The following is a 16,873-nucleotide window of genomic DNA, read 5'->3' as shown; positions in this document are numbered from 1 at the left end:
CTATTAGCTATTGTTCAGTAAGTATGAAAGTGAAGGTGGTATGTGAATAAGTTCTTTAAATAATCCATGCAATGGGTAATTTTGTTTTAGTACAATTTTTTGGACATATGCCATTGCAGTTTTGCTCTGTTTGTCATGGAAAAAAAATTACAAGAATGAAAAAAATATGAAATAAAAATCAAATAATTAACCCACAGAGAAAAAGCCTGAATCAGCTGATGTCGAACAGATCGACCCAACGGCGTACCTTCGTCGAAATCACAGACGAACACACTCAAACTTTAAATATCAGACAGCACAAGAAATCCGTGAATAGGAATTTAGCCATGCAAAATTAATAGCGCGGACGAATACAATGAGCTAACAACGACGAGACAGTATCAACAAGAACAGTAAATGAAGATAGACAACAAAACCTGGAGAACGCAGCAAACTTACGAACACAACTATGAAAATAAACCGGTATTATAGACAACACAACGACGACAGCACAGAGGAACGCAGTACGTTTCCTACGACAAAACAGTTACGACGTTTCGGGAACTGGCATCTTGGTTGACCTTGAACTTGACCCGGACGGCCGCTTTGGATCGGCCATAAATTTTACTGGCCGTTCTATTAAACCATTACCAAATAACAAAACATATTATCCAGTAGTTAGTAAAGAAAGACTAAATTTATTATGAAGTAGCTTGGCTTCTGGGTTGTAGACGTATCCTTGGCGATAAATTCACCGACGTTTCGGTCGACATTGCAGTCGCCATCATCAGGGAGCAGTTACCTACTGAGATAGGTAGGTAACAATAGGTAACTGCTGCCTGATGATGGCGACTGCAATGTCGACCGAAACGTCTGTGATTTTATCGCCAAGGACACGGACGGCTACAACCCAGAAGCCAAGCTACTTCAGACAATGGCTCGTGAAAACCTGCGAAAATTATTAAATGTACTCTTCATACGGGCATACTCAACAGTTATGTACCTACTTATTAACTTCAACTGTCTTTAGTAACAAGTGATGTAAAATGTTCGTAATAAAGGGTAAATACTAAACTCTATACACACGTTCACAAAACAAATCGTCGTGGTGACAAAACGTCACCGTAATAACTGTGGCGGTGATACGTTAAGTGAGGGAACAATCGGCCCTTGGTTCAGGACAGACGCTGGCTGCGCGTGGTGTGAGATAACTGTGGACGGTCAGTAGAGCGCTCTTGTAGAGGAGTGTTCCACTGGTGGAGCCCGGCCGCTCACAGCGACCCCCTTGTGTCCAGCGGACAACCGAGCCCTTGTACTGGCCCCCAACATGGCGGACAAGCCCTCCCTGCCGCTCGGTATCTGTCTCTCTGCTGGAGATGTGCAGTCGCGCCGCTTCTGGCTGGTTGGACTGTAGGCGAGGCCACACGTTTCCCGCGGAAATATATCCAGACCAGCTGTGTGTTGAAACTATGTAGCATTGCCCGTGTGCGTCGTGGTTCACTGGGTTTTTATTGCAGGCGCACACACACACGTCTGCTGTCAGCGCACCAATCGTTCTTAGGGGTGTATGTGTGTCGGTGAGGCGGGATGATAAGCGCGACGCTCGCTGGTGCTTCTAGCGCGGTGTCGCCTCTGGATTGGCGCGCAGTCTTCTCGTCGTGCATATGAGCGGTGACCGTAACATAATATTGCGGAGAAATGAATATAAAGGGGTAATGCAATGCCTTTAAGTGCTTTCAAGAATCTGTATTGGTTGTTTCACGCCTGAAAATTAGCCTACTCTGAAAACATGCGTTTTAGCCAATGAGTAGAGACCGGAAAAATTCGCGGATTCAATGACCTCTAGGATAGCCTCCATTATCCTCTGCATTTTTCAAGCAAACACGTCTGTTCATTGGGTGCTAACTTGTGAGGCGTTTCCACTAGGTAGCTTGTGATTCGATGATTCTTTGGTCGATAACCTCTCATTGACCCAATGGCAAAACCAGCAGAATTGTACACGTGTTTGGATTTCAGCCTATCACGAAATTAATCCGCGAATTTTTCCACAGTCTCTACCAATGAGCGATCAGATTATTTCGCGGAAAAAAAATAACATGCCACTAACTACAGGCCAGTGGGAAATCCTCTTAACCGAAGAAGTGTCGAGTCGCGGCTGCCCTGCTGAGACGTCTCGCAGCTGCCGAACGCGCGACGCAGGAGACTGCGAGGTGTGACGGACTGAAGACTGAGGCTCCGAACCACTGGGCACTGACTCGGTGCTGATGAACCTGGCTCGAGCCCCGTCAGCGACCACTGCCGTCGTGCGAGGGGCCACTACGAGTCTTTGCCGAGCTTTAGACACTTTTTACCGGCAATTTCACGCAGAAAAAAAAATAGCAATTTCTAAATCACCCATTTCAGTCATTTTAATTCTACAAAAAAATACAGTCTAATATACGAACTACCGTTCTGACGTCTGTATTTTGTTAAATGTTTTTCGTAAACCTTCGCTGATGAGATGTCTTGGTCAGTTTGAAACTGTGCATTCTGCATGAGTGCCCCTGTAGCCGAGACCCTCATTAATTAACTAGTTCGTTCATTCCTCCCACCAGTCGTGGGCGCGACAACGACGCTGCACTCAGATAGCAGTCGTTTATAAACGTCGTGACATGACCGACCCCGCGTCTCGGCCACAGCCAGTCTGCAGAGGTTGGTACACTGTGTCTCAAGTGCAGCCAGTCTGCAGAGGTTGGTGCACTGTGTCCCGTCGCGAACCTATCTCGACTCTCATTGCCGCGATTATCGGCGACAAATTAGCTCGTTAGTAATGACAGCATGTTCCTATTATGACGACGAAGAACGTCGAACACTACATTTTTCATTGCAGTTTTAAACCATTAATGAAATTTGTTATTTTTTAAAGAAGTACAGTCTAGAAGTGTATTTGTTCCTTTTGTCGTAGAATGTTTAGGTATATTTTTTTCCGCAAACCATTTTTAACTTTCTTTATAGGACACAGTCGAAACATTGAATTTTATTTTTTAATTCACCTGTTCTAGTTGCTGTCTCCAGGGACGCCAGCTTACCGGGGGAAAAAAATATTTCTTGATTACCAAGCACCTAAAGCATCAGAACATAAGCTCCAGATGTTTGCAAAATCTTCTACATCGTTTGAAGACACAGCAAGTGTCAGCGAACGGTTTGATTTATTTTACCGCACGGCATCGCGAATCGTTCTCTCTGCCTGCGCATTGCTGCTAAGGACATTCTCAATCACGTGACCAGCCACGACATGGGGGATTCCCGCTACCCTTCCTTCCCCTTGTCTAGTAGCTCTTCTCCACGGCCAGGCCGGTAGCGCAACAGCAGGTCGGTCGGGAAGTAGTTCCTCAAAGATCTGAAGAACAGTCAACAAAAAAAATTGATTGTCTGTAAAGTCGGTTTACGGACGATAGTTTAACGTGACAACGTCATAACAAAACATTGATGAAATGATTGCATACTTTTATGAATAAAATTGAATCTTTTTTATTGAACTATCACTATTTTGTATGGATACAAAGAAGGAGTGAAATGAAATCTACAATTTAATTGATAAATTTACTTTTATTTGCACTCATTAATTCAAATATGTTTATTACTTTAACGAAGAGATTATTTTAACTATAACTTTTATACATGTTTGCTATTTAACTTCTTCCAATCTGTGTTATTCTGTTAAGGATAGGAAGATGATAGGAAAAGTAGGAAAAGAATGGGAGTGTTTCAAGTTTATTGTGCCTCGAAAAAGTCAAATCGATGGTTGTTCCAATCGAGTGGAAGAGAGATAGATGCGGCGCAAGCGTACAATGAGCGTAACGGGGCAATGTGCGTTACGAGACACTTTTTCGTGCGTGCAGCCGGCGTTCATCGATTTATTAGACGTCACGTCAAAAACACGCGTTCTTGCACCAAATGATTCTCAAAGCACACTGTATATGGTGCCATAATAACCAGGTTGGCAGCCCTGTCGCACATCACTGGCATGCAAGCTATAAGGTTGGCTGCACAATATTTCACCGCCATGTTTTCCAACCTACTGATTCACAATAGCGCATATGACGTTCGTGTGTATACAGGGGAAATTAATATATTTTATTTATGTTACAGACTTAAATCCTGCCTTAAAAATTAACAATGCTATTAATTATAAAAAGTCCCTAGCCAAAAATGAAAAAAAAAATGTTTTTTGGTTGATTGGTAAACTAAAAGTTTTTACATAACCCAAATTAATTTATACGTTGAAAAACTGTGTACACAAATTTCTTGTCAGATAGATGTCATGGGATAATCGTTTAGTAGTTAATATAGTTATTTATTAATACTAGCAACACATGTCGGATACATTGTGAAATTTCATTGGCTGATATTAAAAGATTTCGATTGTGAACGGACTTTGCACAGGTCGTGTATATGGCCTGCTGTGCACTCGCTTTTGTTTCTCAATTGTGAACCCGTCTAAAGAGGCCCGCCTAGCCAGGGGCGTATCTGCTAGTAAGGCGGGATAAGAGCGAAGTTCGCTGGTGCTTCTAGCTCTGAGCTGGCGCGCAGTCTTCTTGTCGTCACAGGATAACAATGAAATTTTAGCGGTGACCGTAACATTATATGGAGGAGAAATGTAGATAAAGGTGTAATGCAAGTCCCTCAAGTGCTTTTAAGAATCTGTAACAGTTGTTTTGTGTCTAAAAAATTTCTCTGAAAACACGTCTTTTAGCCATTTTATCTCTTTTAGAAATACAGTTTAAAAACTAAATCTGGAAATTAAACTAACTTTCGGCCCTCAGCGAACTCTTAAATGCTTTTCGTGAGCAGACCCCACTCGGATATCTAGAGTAGTTTTGAAATCGCTTTGCTTCTCCTGAAGCTCTGCTCACCGTGTGTGTGTGTCCGGGCAGGGCCCCGGGCCGGGGGGGGGGGGGGGGGGGGGGGCAGGCTGCCCCGGACCACAAAAAAACTCAGCTGTAAAGGGGGCCACATTTAAAACTAAATAAAAACGGGAAGACAAAGTGTTGATTAACTGAAACTAACACTATGGTGATTAGCTATAATTTAATTTAAGAGCTATTAAACGAAAATTTGAATATAATATTGTTTAGGTTTAAAATAATTTTTTTTCAATACTAAAGTTAGTGATATTAATTTTTTTAAAACGTCATTTTTTTTATTTGTCCTGAAACGGTAACCATAATCTTTCCCAAAAATTTTCTAAACTAACTACATACGGGTCTGGTGATATAGTCCTAGCGAGAGAGGTAGAAACCAGGCCACAGGATTCTCTTTTTCAGTTCCAGGTGAACAGAGTGTAAATGGCAAATGTGGGCCTGTGGAGTACAGTTTAGGCTTTGAATATATATACCGCATAGAAGTCGCCAGCCCAGGTTAAAATTTATAATACGGTTTTGAGGTAGTTAGTTAATTCACCGCCGCAGTCGCCACCATCGCTAGGGCATCGACTTGTGGTGGTCCCTAGCGGACAAGTGTCGAACTCTTCAAACACCCCTTCCCCCTCCGCTTGAACGACCTTGAGCTGCAGTGAATGATGAGTGGGGGGTGCGGGGGAATGACAGCGGGCGACAGCGCTGCGCTCTAACGTGTAAATAACAACTAAGACGATACAGGGCGTTACGGCAGCGCACTGCAGCGGTGAAGTTCCCAAGCTGCTCATCATACGCTTCTGAAAAAAACGTAGAGTAAATCCTATCCACTCGCGACTTCTATACAGTATATAGTATATATATTCCAAGGTTTAGGGGGGGTGGCCACAAACCCCAACTCTGCCGCGGCCCACAAGACGTCTGGGCGGCCCTGTGTTCGAGAGGGCTTACCGCCCAGCCAGGTCGCGGCATGGCAGTGGTAACACGCTGCACTCGCACCCTGCCAGCAGCGACCTCTCTGCGGGCGGACAAGCCCTGCTCCAGGGCCGCGACTCTTCACGCGGAATGTCGACTCTAAAGTACTGCGCGGTTCAGAAATGTCAACATCGAAAATGAAGTTTCCTGTATGAGGAAAACATATGGATCTTTTAAACAGAGTTCATAAAAAAATAATATTCGAAAACATTCTTGAGTTAGAATCTATGGAATGGTGTATTAACGGAGATGCGTATTGATTATAATGACAAAATATACTTTGGAATAATTTTAGACAATGTTAAATAATTTTGGCAGCAAAATATTGCGTGTGCTTTGCTCGTGTGTATTTTTTTTGCAATAGAAACTGAGGGCTCAAAGTTTGCAGATATGCAGTTTTCCATATTTGAAACAAAAGATAAAGCATTAGATAGTGTGTTGGTTGTTCCGTATTGAAAAACAAATAATCTTAAACGTAATACGGTTAATATTCCAAGCAACGAATGACAAAAAAAAAAAAAAAAAAAAAAAAAATCAGCGTTGCCAGCATTAATTTTCGTAATGTTAAAAGACTTTCAGGTTGTTAGGTTGCCTCTGAATCCCGCAAAGTCCTCGTATTTCCAAAGAAACTAAAAGTATTAAGCTGGGTGCAAAATCAGAACACATAAGCGAGAGCAATATTACTTTTAATTTCAGTCAGTGAAATTTCGCGATATATCTTACTTCTGTTGCTAGGGCTAGTAAATAACTATATTAACTACCAAATGATTAACCAGGGACACCTGACCAGTAATACGTGAACACAGGTTTTTTTTTTAAACTCATACATTAATTTTTGGTTATCTATGTAAAATTAAAAGTAAATATTTTGACCATGAAATATATTCAATTTAAATTATATGCATAATTTTTTTTATAAATCAAAGCATTAAATCGATTTTTAAAGCAGGAGTTACACCTCGTATATGTAATATGTGGACGAATTCTTGCCGCAGCTCTCTAGTAGTCCCGCCTGCGCGCCACCGCGGGCCAGGTGGTTGTAAGACACGAGCGCACTGCTGCTGCTACCCGGTGCTGGTTGCTGGTCGCGCCTGTGTGCACGGGGCGTGTCGGCGGCCCCTGGGGGGGGGGGGAGAGGGGGGAGGGGAGGCACAGCGGGCTGGCCGCGAGCCCCAGTGCGCCGCGGCGGTCGCGGGAGTCGAGGTGCGGCTCCACGTGGCGTCCTGGGATGTCTCCGCTGGAGTCTTCGCGCTGTGGACCTGCCGGGTCAGTACTCGTCCCCTTGCTCCACCCTGCTCCACACCTGCTCCAAGCCTTGCTCCACCTCTGCTCCAACCCCTGCTCCACCCTGCTCCACACCTGCTCCACGTGGTGCGCAGAGCTGCTGGGAAAACAATCGCTCAACATACCCGAGTGTGTTCTCAGATGGGTTAAAATGGCTCAAAGACGTGTTTTCAGATAATTCTTAGGCTTAAAACAAACGGTACAAATTCTTGAAAGCTTTTAAGGGACTTAATGTTACGGTCAGCGCTCAGTGCAGAGGCGACACCGCCGACCGTCGCTGGCACAGACTCGCCCTCCGAGAACAGTGGCCTGCGCCTGGGAGCTCGCGAGCCCCTGCGCGTAGAGGCGAGGCGAGCCCGGGTGTGCCCGTCAGGGTCGCCCCTATCGCCTTCCCCGCGCCGCGTCTCGTGTTGCGATGCTTCGAGGAATACTCCTTCATGTGCTGCTTCGTTTCCGAGGATCCTGCGACAGGATCAACAGCCATCAGGGAATTATAGACATCGCGAGGTCCATCCTTGGTGCGTATCATGCCGTAACGTAGAGTGGCAGGATATGGATTTTTTAACGTAGATATTCACAGCTTTTTTTTTTACTTGTAAAACTAATCAAGAGTAGGTACTCGAGGAAGAACAAACACATTTTGCCGCCCAACGGTCGGAGCGCAAGTGTTGACTTGGTAGACGAGCCATCTCGGTGCCGGGCGCGAGGGGCGAGTGAACAAGTGCGCGCTCGAGTGCACTCTATGACGAGCCCGCGGCAGTGAGCTGGGAGCCGTGAACCGGAAACATGCTCGCGAGGGGATATCATCTTCCCGCCGGCTGGCCGCAGACGGGACTCGGGTGGCAAGGTCGAGGCGACCTCCACGGCGGCACATGTCCCTGGGGGCCAGTTCAGACTCCATCTCGGGTCATCTCGACCACACCCGGGTCGTTACCACAACGCCGAACGTACAATAACGTCGAATACCATAACGCCGAATGCCAAATTGACCGCAACGCCGACAGCTAGAAAACTGCTATGTACCACAACGCCGAAATACAGTAACGTCGAAAAATGTTGCTGCGGGGAGGGGAGGCCACAGGAGCAAAATGAAAAAAAACAATTAAATGAATTTGTGTGTGTTTCTTAAATGTATCTTAACGCCGAAATACCATAACCTAACATAACCTAGGCTAGCCTAACCTAACCTAACCTAACCTAACCTAACCTAACCTTTTCTAACATAACCTAAACTTACCTAACCTAACCTTTGTGGCAGTCATGCAATGACATTTTTCGGCGTTAATGTATTTCGGCGTTGTGGTGCGTCCCCACCACACCCTCTACCCAGGTACACACACGCGGTGCGCAGGGCTTCAGAGGAAACAAGGCCATTTCAAAACTGCTCAATATATCCGAGCGGGGTCTGCTTACGAAAAGCATTTAAGAATTCGCTGAGGACCGACAAGTACTTTTTGATTTCGGATTGAGTTTTTAAACTGTATTTTTAGAAGAGTTAAAAATGGCTAAAAACGCATGTTTTCAGAGTAATTTCTAAGGCGTAAAACAACCGGTACATATTCTTGAAAGCACTTTAAGGGACTTGCATTACATATTTATCTTCATTTCTCCGCCATATAATGTTACGGTCACCGCTCAAGTTTCACAGTTATCCTGTGACGACGAGAAGACTGCGCGCCAGTCCAGAGGAGACACCGCGCTAGAAGCACCAGCGAGCGTCGCGCTTATCATCCCGCCTCACTGACACAGATACACCCCTGACGAGGCGGGGGCCTTAATTAAGGCCACGGGGAACTTCGAGGTGAACCGACGCTCTGGGCGGTTCAAGGCCGCGATCTCTGATCGAAACTGCGCCAGCAGATATGGCAGGCACTTTCACGGCCTCTATGCAGTTTGGTTTAATCAGACGTAAATATTAGAATATTATTTACAGAATTTTCAGATCATTTGTAACACACGTGTCAACACTTTTACTTATTAGTGTTACAATCTCTTCTCAAGCGAAATACCCATATTTTCAATGTTTGAATAGCTTGTTTTAGTTTAATGTTTTTAATATAATATTCTTAATGTATTCTTTCTATATAGTCGTTAGTCAAAACCTTTTCATGTATCCGACTGAAATATTTTGCACTAATTTTTTTTAATACCAGTATGTGATTTCAGTCGTTATTAAAATTCTAATGACGAGGCTGCTACCATACGTGCTGCTATCTTGTGGTAATCGCATCAACCACTTGCTCGCAGTGTCACAATCGATTGCAGCGACTTCATATCGTTTCCAGCCCACCAATAGAAAAACACGTTACATTTCCTCGACACTGCTGTTGCCTGTTGTCGCGGATTGGGAATGTAAGAACTATAGTTCATGTAGTGAATGCCCCCCCCCCCCCCCCCCCCCCCCCCCACTGTCTCGTATATAGGCCTACAGGTGTTCTGCCTTTCGCACAGCTGAGTCGAGCGGTGCCTCTGCGATCGTCTACCTTCATTATTTGTAAGGCCGGGACCCGCGTATGATTGGTCAGAGGTGCGGATGTAGCCGCAAGTGAGGTTTCTGATTGGGCGCGGCGCGTTGCCGTTTCGGGAGATAACACAAGTCTGTGGCCGGATAAAGAGGGCGGGGGTTCCAGGCCTTATCTGCTCTCTGCTGCAGAGCGATCTAGAGGCTGAGTCACACTTCCTGCCTGGTTCCCCCTCCTGGAAGTGAACCTGGCCCCACCCCCCACACTACCCTTCACGCTTGTCTCATGTAATACTTTTATTACCAGAAGAAAAAAGTCTGTAAATGTTATTTCAGGGGTGCCCACAAGGGGGCGTAACGACGCAGACTGCGTCATTATAATTTCCGGGGGGGGGGGGGGGGGGGGGTGTTTAAAAGACGAGAAAAATGTATATATTATTTACATAATTATAGCTTCTAATGTGAAAATACGTTTCTGGTGCTTTGATAATTGAAAGGGATCTTGTAAATCAAATTGGCAACCCCGCACTTTCCTCAACAAAAGCAGTTTGGCATCTGTCGGTTCAGGATGGAAATATTACCTGATATGACCAAAATTATTGTTAGAAAATCAGTTTTAATTAATGCAAAATGTGATAAAATTTAATACTAAAAAAGTATAATATAAAATAATTGAGTAAATCATTGAGAAAATGGCATAAAATTTTCGGGGAGGGGGGGTTGCGCATCATTAGATTGGGGGGGGGGGGTGATTCATAGTGTTTGGGGGGGGGGGGCACCTCTGGTTATTGTGCTTCAGCTTAGATGTATATATGGTTGGGTGGGGGGTGGGGGGTGTTTGCTTGCGCTTGCAAGATCATGGCTGTGAAAACGAAGTTGATAAGTAAAAACGTGTCAGTACTATGTTTTATGGAAATCTTTCTACAGCTGCTTATTGCCTGCGTATAAACCAACATATTGGCAGTATACAACATATAAGCATGCTATCCATAAATGATTTGTGTCGGTTAAAATCAACGTGCAAAAATCTCCCCCACGCCCCCTCCCGTGCAAGAATTTCCGCAGGCCACTCCTTGCGAATGCTATAGATTTGCGCACCTGAGTATATATATAATAAATATATAATATATATTTCTGATTAACTATACATCCATTGTGCTGTAAAATATTTTTTGCAGTTACAAAAGTTGGGTTAGCAAATTTTGATAATTTTTTGTAGTTATTATTTTTTTAGTCGAACCTGTGTTTTCGTACCATGTGCGTCTGTGCCTGAGGACGGGAGCAGATTGAAGTTCCCGAAACGTCGCTTGTTTCTGTTTTAGAAATCTATTGTGTTTGTTTCGTCTTTTCGTTTTGTCGTGTTTTTGTCTCGTTTCAACTGTTGTGCTGAATTTTTTTGGGTTCAATATTTTTGTGCTGTCATCATTTGTGGGGGTTTTTTCGTCCATTTTTCCTTGATTTTCTTTGTTTGTTGACCATGTTCCTGTTATGGAATATTATGTGGTGTTTATATCCTGTTGACAACAGCAATTATTTGCTTAATTTGTGTTTTTGTTTTTTGTGTTTTTTGTAGTTTTCTTCTACAGACATACATGTGCTTAGCAATGGCGTATGTCCAAAAGCTTACATCAAATCAAAATTTTTAAATAGTTTAGTAAATGTAACATTAAAATAAGTATGACTGGTGCGTCCCCCCGTCTCCACAGAGCGAACCAGAACTGGCGGAGAGATAGTTGTCGTGACAGAGTCTCGGACAGGCGAGGGTAGAGCATTTTCGCCTCACTCCCCGGGTGACGCGCGTGTCCGCTTGCAGCAAGTGAGAGGACGAGTGGCTTCAGGAACTGTTTTATTTTCCCAACTTAACTAAAACTAAGTGTGTTTTTTTTTGGGAGGGGTCTGGGCTAGAGATGACTCTAGGTGCACCCAGGTGCAGCCATGACTTGACTAGTTACAGTCTAGATCTCACAGATATTGAAACCCTGGGCTAATTCACCAGCACTAAGCAGGCAGGTCCAGTAAAGGACTAGGCTGGTCCAGGAAGAAGAGTTCAGGGGCAGGAAGTTCCAACCACGCTGGGGTCGGGAGCTACTGGTGTTTGTGCGCGTTTTGGTTGGTACCGGTGACGCATGCGCCCCTGGCGGCGGACGATAGTATTCGTCCTTCAAGCTGCCAGTCAGCGTGTGTGCTTTTGTCTATGAAAGAAGAATGTGTTGAGCGCATATTGGTGATACTTAGGGACCGGAAAATTTCTTCAATGACCTGTAGGATGAACTCCATAGTTCCATGTACTCTCGGTCAAATGTCACCTACCCATCGGCTGCTGTCTTGTGAGACGCCCCAACGTAGCAGCCTGTGATTCGATAAAGCGTTGGTTGGGTGTTTCTCATTGGCCCAGAGTCATCCAGGTGAGTTGTGAGCCAATAGCAGAGGCAGCACTGAGGTATAACTATTTGTATTTTAGCCTATCGCGAAATGAATTCGTGAATTTTTCCGGTATCTAGTGATACGTAGAGTCCCGGAAATTTCGCGGATTCCTCTGGCCTCAGGATAGAATTCAAAGTTATAGGTGTGCTCGACCCATGTTTACTTTCCCATTGGTTGATTTCTTAGCGAGAACATTTTTATCCTTGCTATTTGGCACTACCTGATTCGCTTACTTCTCTCCTAGCTGGACATCGTTGGCTCACGGTCGTAGAGGGGCGTGTCCAGATAACTGCGGTCCAATCATGAACACAGTGCGACAGTGTGGAGGTTTGCATTCTAGCTTGCGACTAAATAAATCCGCGAAATTTCCGTGGCTCTAGTGATACGTATTGTAAGGTTACGTTAGTTAATCGCGATCTGGCGCGTCGTTCGGGAACGGCATCCCCCGCCTCGAAGACTGGAGGATGCCGACAGAGCCGTGTTGGTTGCGCCACTCGGGAGCAGTTACCTCAGACACTGGGAGCGTCGCTCACTCTCGTGGCCCGTGTGAAGCGCTGCTGCCTCTTCAATTAGCTGTAATTCGCCCGTTTCTGGAGCTACGCCACTGGCGCGGTGAACCACTTGCGCCTGTTTTGCCTCACGTCCTCCCGCCCGTGCGAACAGCTGCGTTGCAGCACACACCAACTATGTCCCGAATGTTACATTTAGCGCACTTACACAATCACGTGTCCCGCAGACAAGAATACGGCCCGAAAAAATCTCATCCGTCCGTCGAAAGTTTGGTAAACTCCATTCTTGTTACCTCCAAATATGTACAAAAAAATTTTTTTTTGCATGTCAATAATTATTATATTAGAAGATTTTGAAGTTAGTTTAGTTGCTCCCACAATTATTATAAAATGTACAATTGAGTACATTTTAAAAGTTATATTTTTTAACAAAGTTCGTCATAATCACAGAAGTGTAGTTAATACGCATGGTAGCCTAACTCTGAACATGTCAAATACTAGAGTGAAAAATAAATTGAGAGCTTAAAGAGTTATACGTGCATAACTTACACGATTGTTAAACTAACTTAATTATATAAGAGAAATTCTCACAAAAATTAAATTTTTCTCAAAAGTTTGCAGAATTGAAATGGGGGAAAAAAAAAAAAAACCAATATTACGATGGGCGAGCAGAATGTTGTGAATTGCGGCTGACGGACAGACGCGATGGGCTACATCTTAAATGGTCAATATACAATGTTTTATTTTCTTTTTTTAATGTTGCAAACAGGAAAAAAAAATGTAATTTATGTTCCGCGCAAGTGGCCGGATCATTTCCGGCGGTTGGTACGCCTGGTCCCGCTTGGCGAGACGCACCCCCCCCCCCCCCCCGGACCACCACGACTTCACGCGGCGAAAGGCAGGCACAATCCATTGCGGGATCACCGCCGCACTAGCACCAGAGAACCAAGAGACTCGTAATTAAAGGACGTACGCAGGATTTCATTCGGGATGGGTTATAACTTCAAGTAATATACCAAATATGTAGTTAATTTCATTACTGAAGAACAGAAATCTCACAAATGAAAACGTAGGTCTTCCCCGGAGATATCAAGATCATAATACCTACACAGTCGTAATTTCAAACATAGGTAATTCAGGCAGGAACTGAAGCGCGACCATAATCCACGAGATGAAACAAAACTCGTTAGCGCTACGAAACGAATGACGAAGGAACTATCAACTAAAAATACCTCAAATATCGTTCGCGACACGCAAATGAACCCTGACAGCAGAAACTCCAGCGCTACACGTGTCCGCTGCCTGCTTAACATGAGAAGTCCGAAAAATGTTTCAGAATGCACTCACCGAATAACGACGTGTACCGGTGAGTGGCAAAGATGTTCGAACATGACAATGTTCAAGAAAGTTTGGAACTTCCAAGAAAATTTTTAAAAAATTCCAGACGTTTCAAAATTTTGTCGAAAATTTCTATAATGTTTCAAAATTCAAATGAAATTCCGAATGTTGCAGGATGTTATGGAACCGGAAAATTATAGATTTCAGAAATATCGATTCTCGAACGTATATAAGGTGACGTGTATATTTGGGCAGTGGAAGCTAGGATGGGAGTTTTCAAGGACTTTTTTTTTTCAGGTATGAAAATGTATCGTGTTTGCTTACGCAGTGTGTAACCACGGAGTTAGGAACTGTCAGGAGACGACCTGCTCTGACGCAGTTGAAGCCCACTTTTTTTTTTTTTTAACTCGCCAATCGCCATGTTGTCACGCCCGAAACATCGCGGAAATTATGTTTTGATCACGTCTGTTGGTGGTTAGCAAGTGTGGATTAGAGTCTGTGTCGCGTTAAACACGGTTACTTAGTTGAAACTTTTTTCCCGCAACGCAAACTCTACGATTAAACCAAATGTTTCGGACTTCCATCCAAGATGGCGCTGACCGACTCCACCCGTGGTCAGCACGTGACCACCCCCTGGTTGCCAAGGAGGTTGCAAGTCCCGTGGAGGAGCCTCAACGACGCCAAGTCTGCCAGCGTCACGTCGCACGGAGGAAAAAAAATGGTCGTCTGTAAAGTCGGTTTACGGACGATAGTTTAACGTGACAACGTCATAACAGAACATTGATGAAATGATCGCATACTTTTATGAATAAAATTGAATCATTTTTATTGAATCATCACTATTTTGTATGGATACAAAGAAGGAGTGAAATGAAATCTACAATTTAATTGATAAATTTACTTTTATTTGCACTCATTACTTCAAATATTTTAATTATTTTAACGAAGAGATTACTTTAACTATAACTTTAATACATGTTTGGTATTTAACTTCTTCCAATCTGTACTATTCTGTCAAGGATGGGACGGTGATAGGAAAAAGTAGGAAACGAACGGGAGTGTTTCAAGTTTTAATGTGCCTCGAAAAAGTCAAATCGATGGTTGTTGTGGAAGTGAGAGATAGATGCGGCGCAAGCGTACGATGAGCGTAACGGGACACAGCGTAACGTGTGACAATGTGCGTAACGGGACACGTTTTCGTGCGTGCAGCCGGCGTTCATCGATTTATTAGACGTCACGTCAAAATAAGGGATATAATTTAAAAATAATTGATAACTAACTGCCTGTATGCCCGCTGCCACGGAGGCCTAGCCGGCAGTCGTGTAGGCAGCTTCTGGCGGAGCTGATAAGAAGCCTGACCGTCTGCCCCTCCCGTGAGTCAGTCGCCAGCTGCAGCCTGCCGCGCGCTGATTCAATAAAACTGTGTTGCCGAGGGGCGAGATCCCCCCCCCCCCCCCCAACCCTGACAGGGGCCCCGGCGCCATATTCCCGCGGCCGCATATGAAGAGAGCGTACAGTCGGTGCAGCCATCACTCGGGAACTTACCACAACGCCGAACGTACAATAACGCCGAGTACCATAACGCCGAATGCCAAATTGACCGCAACGCCGACAGCTAGAAAACTGCTGTGTACCACAACGCCGAAATACACTAACGCCGAAAAATGTTAATTGCAGGACTGCCACAAAGGTTAGGTTAGGTTATACTAGGTTAGGTTAGACTAGGTTAAGTTAGACTAGGTTAGGCTAGGTTAAGTTAGGTTAGGTTATATTACGCTAGGTTATGTTAGGTAAGGTTAGGTTTGATTGCAGTATTTCGGCGTTAAGGTACATTTAAGAAACACACACAAATTCATTCAGTTGTTATTTCGGCGTTGTGGTAATTCGGCGTTGTGGTAACGACCCCCATCACTCCCCTCTGAAGACCCGCACACACGATCAGTTCGAGCTGAGCAGTCCAGCTGCTAGCCCGGGTTCTCAGTTCGGAACGAGCAGTCTGAACCGTCAGTTTGCGCACTTCACTGAATACTGAATATATATCCCCCACACACGATCAGTCTTGCGGTAGCTGCTGCTGCTGTTGGATGTAATCAGGTGAAAACGAACCGATTTTTTATTTCAAAACTATATGTGTTTCCTTAAGATATAACCATTTATGTCACTCAAACCGAAGAAAAAATGTTTTTCACCGTGTAATAACCCTCCAGGGCGTGTCCACTGTGGTTTCTTATCCCCGCGCGTGGAATATCGTCGAGTAGCCAGACGGTTCAGTGGCGGCAGGCAAGACGACTTCACACGAAGACCAGGCATGCATGCTTCAAACATGCGAGCCATCCAAAGGAGTAGCTATGGGCCGGCCACTTGACATGTCTATATATCAGTTTCCATTGTGCTCCTTAGAAGATAAACCAGTCTGTTAAACATATTTATCTAACATATGACACCGTGTGCTGAGGCTACGATAGTAAAACATATTACGGCTTACAGCTTGCAAGCACTACTTTTTTTTGGTAGGAATAATATAATATATATATAAGGATTTCGGGAAAAGGGAGGGGGGGTAAAGGGGTTAAAGCCTAGCTATATCCCCCTTACATTTTTGCCCCCTGCTTACAAGGTAATTTCAGCGTAACATTCTATCGCAGGGTGGGGGAGGGGTTGGGGGGGGGGGGGGGGCAGCGACGCACGAGCAAGCAAGTGCTCGTCGAGCATGCGAAGCGAGTGTACTAGCGGCCGGCGAGTACACACTCGTCTCGTGACAGTCTGGTTTCCCGCCCTTGTTTGCCGAGGCCATTGTTCGGCCGGCGAGTCGCTCGGTGACGTCATCTCTTGTCTGAAGCCGCGGTGTGTTAATATTCCTCCCACTTTCCGCACTGAACCAATAGATTAAAAAATATAGCTATATGTAGGAGAAACACAACTGCATACATAACAGGATGATCTGTTTACACGAACTTCTAAACAAAACCATTTGTTTGCAGGGATATATCTGTACTTTAGTTTGAATT

At 44.6% G+C, this 16,873-nt stretch overlaps 1 protein-coding gene across 3 annotated transcripts in view; it reads left to right on the top strand.

Annotated features, from left to right (window-relative positions):
* Window positions 1-16,873, top strand: part of LOC134539760 (uncharacterized) — a 132,494-nt gene that overhangs the window by 22,647 nt on the left and 92,974 nt on the right. Inside the window, exon 1 of one of the 3 annotated variants that reach the window (XM_063382038.1) lies at window positions 7,043-7,115. The exons of the other annotated variants lie outside the window; for them this stretch is intronic. The gene's annotated coding sequence lies outside the window, so the exon portion shown is untranslated. Of the gene's footprint in view, window positions 1-7,042; window positions 7,116-16,873 lie in introns of those variants that run through there. 3 annotated transcript variants of the gene reach the window in all.

The sequence above is a fragment of the Bacillus rossius genome, chromosome 15, assembly GCF_032445375.1.
Source record: "Bacillus rossius redtenbacheri isolate Brsri chromosome 15, Brsri_v3, whole genome shotgun sequence".
NCBI lineage: Eukaryota > Metazoa > Arthropoda > Insecta > Phasmatodea > Bacillidae > Bacillus > Bacillus rossius.
Note: the sequence above shows the minus strand (reverse complement) of the source record. Positions and strands in the feature narration are given on the sequence as shown.